The sequence below is a fragment of the Orycteropus afer genome, unplaced genomic scaffold (assembly GCF_000298275.1).
Source record: "Orycteropus afer afer isolate SDZICR_OR568_19922 unplaced genomic scaffold, OryAfe1.0 scaffold00016, whole genome shotgun sequence".
Lineage (NCBI taxonomy): Eukaryota > Metazoa > Chordata > Mammalia > Tubulidentata > Orycteropodidae > Orycteropus > Orycteropus afer.
In genome coordinates this window covers 1,929,534-1,933,799 of record NW_006921603.1, presented here as the reverse complement: position 1 = coordinate 1,933,799, position 4,266 = coordinate 1,929,534, and positions in this window count along the sequence as shown.

Below are 4,266 nucleotides of genomic sequence, written 5' to 3'. Positions count from 1 at the left end.
CATTACCCATTTTCCAACAACTTATTCAATACCCATTTTCAGCAACATAAATGGTGGCTATACATGTGGACTTAACCAGATGGAGTACACAGGAATCAGATTGACTACTTCTGTGGCAAGAGGTGATGGAAAAGCTCAATATCTTCAGCCATAAAGGCCAGGAGCTGATGGTGGAACAGATCATCAACTGCTCATATGCAAGTTCAACTTGAAGTTGAAGACAATTAAAACAAGTGCATGAGAGCCAAAATATGAACTTGAATATATCCCTCCTGAATTTAGAGACCATCTAAAGAACAGATTTAATGCATTGAACACCAGTGACCGAAAACTGGAAGATTTGTGGGTTGACGTCAAGAGCATCATCCATGAAGAAGGCAAGAGGTCATTAAAAATGTGAGAAAGAAAGAAAAAAACAAAATGGATGTCAGAAGAGACTCGGAAACTTGCCCTTGAGTGAAGAGTAGCTAAAGCAAATGGAAGAAATGACAAGATAAAAGAGCTGAACAGATTTCAAAGAGCAGCTCAAGCACACAAAACCATTTATTATAATGAAATGTGCAAAGACCTGGAGTTAGAAAACCAAAACGGAAAAACATGCTCGGCATTTCTCAAGCTGAAAGAACTGAGGAAAATATTTAAGCCTCGAGTTGCAATAATGAAACATTCTATGGGCAAAATATTGACCGTGCCTTGGTTTTAAACTTCTAGAATCAATCTATTATTAAAAGAAAGTACACATAATCATTTTTACAAAAAAAAGAAAAAGTGTGTATTATCAGTCTTGAAACATAAAAAGAAAGATGCAACTGACAAATTAGGAGGTCAAAATGGGAAAGAGTGCTGGAAGAAAAGAATTACTTCCTGCTGTGGAGTCAGATCTGACTCATAATGACCCATCCTTGGGTTTCCGAGGTGATATTACTATGGAAGTAGATTGCCCAACCTTCCTTCTGGGGAGTGGTTGATGGGTTTGAACCACAGCCTTCTGGTTCACAGTCAAATGTCTTAGGCATTATACTACCGGAAGAAAAGAATAGAGATACTGATTTCTTACTTAGAAAATGTTGGAGTCATATGTCTTAAAGTTGTTAGCAAAATAAATAGAATTGGAAGTTTATTATTTCCTTTACCAGTGTTACCAATAGAGGAAGTAAATACAGCAGTGTTCCTCAAAAATTGGTTGAAAGAAGGGAGGTAAAAGGGAGTATAATGAGTTAAATCATTTTTCATAACAGAAGTAAATAGAGACTGCTGAAAGAGAAAGGATAAGCATACTATTGAGAGATTAGAGAATAACTACGAGAAATGAAAATATAAATGGTTACAAGCATTTACCGCTGAGGATTGGGCTATAGGTGTGGAAGGATGTGCTAAAGATTGGTGCTTCTTATTTTAAATCTTATACTACTTGATTGTTTAAATCACCATGAAATTGTATTTATTTGTTTCAAAAATATTGTTTAGATTAAAATGACCTCTCGGTGTGCAATATCTTGAATACATTGAGTTTGGGTTCTCCCACTAGAAAATGGACAAAGGATATAAGAAGATTGTGCTAATGTACAAGTTCAGGCAGCAATATGCTATTCTTTATGAAAAGAACTCTGACCTGCTAATAAAAAACTCACTAAACTGAAATCATTATTGCCTGGCTGTTAATTGACAGGATGAATTCACTTGGTATACTTAGACATGAACAATGATAAAGCTAGTGAATCAAGAGGATGAAATTGTTTCTAGGTCTATAGCTTCTAATAGGCATAAAAGCAGACTAAAAATGATTTTAATACTTAGGTCAGCACTGCTGAGTTGTTTATAAACAAGAATATACACATTTCTAGCTTTAGGAAATATCAGTAATCCACTATATGAACATTGTCTTATAATTTGAAGGAATCTGTATATTTAGACAGACAATTATATAGCTGTAAAGAAGGACTCTTTCAATGTTTTCTAAAAGTTACCATAATCTCAAGGTTTAGACTTCTGCATTTGAGCACATCATATTTTTATTAGAATATAGAGGAAATACAAAAAAAGAAACTTACAGAATGAAATTCAAACTGAAATTGCTTGAAACTGTCTTTCAGTTGGCTGAATAAATTTGTTATTGATTTTGCTGTTTTATGAGAATGAAAGGTTAATGAAAACAATTACACAGGTTTCAGGTGTAGAATATGTAATACACAAAAAACTTGATATGTGTCTCTCTCAAAATGTGGTAGTGTTTATACATCAACTTCATGAGCTGTTATGATAGGGAATAAGTTAATATCTTGGCTTGTAAGAGCTTGACACATTCATAATACTTACTACTTTGCATTCTAGGCAGCTTTGTTTAATATGGAGAGCTATTTATTTTGGAAGCTCAAGCAAAAGGAGAAACATTTTCCATATCGACTGAGAAAGTTTAGCAAAGGAAGGTGGTGGGGGTATTTTTCCACTGCTGAGGGCAAAAAAATAAAAAACACATTTGCAAAAGTTGATATATATTAGTAGTAAAAATCCAGCAATATTTTTGTGAGTTGAAATTTACTCAATGGCAGTGAATTTCTCTTTTTTTAGTTCACTGGTAGATAAGAGAAAACCTCACCCATTTTATTATTTGTCACTAGCAAGTGAGTAGGTCAACATCCAGTGTTGCCTGCAAGATTCTGAACACAACTGTTAAAAGTTTTTTATATTTCCTTTCTATAAAAGATACAATTATTGTTTCAATCTTTCAAAATGATTGTCCATATATTTTACTTGTATAAGCTTTTTCAACAGTTCTACATTTATGTGTCTATGGATAAGAGTGAAAAAGAGAAGCATTAATCACGAACTTTGGTAATAATAACTTCTGTCCCCAAATGCCCAGATAATTATAAAAGCTTTCCTTTCATTATTTAATTTTATTAGTTTATTGGTTTAAGATTATTTCAATGTTTTAACTCTAGAGATATTATCTTTCTAATTTTAGTTAGCATTAGATATTAACATAAATTCTTAAAATCCTTTTAATGTCTTTTCTTTACTAATGTGCTATAGTAAGTCAGGGAGCTCTGGTAGTGTAGTGCCTAAGACACTTGACTGCTAACCAGAAGGCTGGCGGTTCAAACCCATCAGCCACTCTTTGGAATGAAGGTTGGAGAATCTACTTCCTTAGTGATACCGCCTCGGAAACCCAAGGAGTGGTCACTATGAGTTGGGTTCGACTCTATGGCACATAACAACAACAACACATAAGTCTCTCAGAATTTACCCAATCTATTGCTTCTTTATGAATTACAAGTAACATATTTCCTTCTATTTATTAAGATTCTTTCTCCAAGTTTGAAGTAATATCCCAGGAAGGAAATGGAGAAAGTTAGCTGTGAAAAAGTTAGCCTTTGTAAATTTGTTGGACACTGTAGCAACAGAAAATTAGTATTAATTTTGTAAAAATAATCTCTTCCCTCTGCATTCTCTCTTTTGATTAAGCCTGCTGTTGTCTTAGACTTTTACACCAAAAATCATCTTTCTGGAACAGAGAAAGGAGTTCAAATTGGCCATCAGTTATAGTTAAGAATTATAAAAATGAAAGTGACTACATATGCTAGAATTCTTTTCTCTGTGATTGATAATAAGTTTAATGAAAGAAAGTTACTGTCTTGGTAAGCAGCAAATGTAATTGATTGATATTGAGGTCTATCAATAAAAGTATCATGAAATATTGAGTAAAGGAGAAAATATATCAGGGTCAATATTGAAAATTTCTACCTTATATTTCATCAATTGACATTTAATGAAAGTTTTTCCTACTTACTTGAGAGAAGTAGAATTGCTGACTGATTTAATATAATTTTGCTAGATCTTGAGATTCCGTAGTGGAAGTAATGAACATGAACTTGTAAAGTTAATTTAGTATATAAAATATGGTAGAATCCTGTAGGAGAGTTGTAGTTCTGTTTTGTTCATCAACTTTCTTTGCTTTGGAAAAATCAAGCCTAAAATGGTCTTTGCAATTTAGTGGAAAGACTTTTGACTTGGTACTCAGAGAGTTATTACTAAGTCACTATGGTAGCTGACACATATTCATGATGATTATGTCAAACATTATTATTAAGCTGTTGAACAGAGGACAAAATTAAGTTTCAAAAAATTAAGTAAATTCTCAACTGCTGTGTTTTAAGAAGTAGAATTAGAATTTGAATCCACGCTTTTCCAATCTAAGATTTGGCTTCCTTAAACAATACACTACCTCCTTATATAGCTTTTAGGGACTATTTCTTTTTGGGGTTA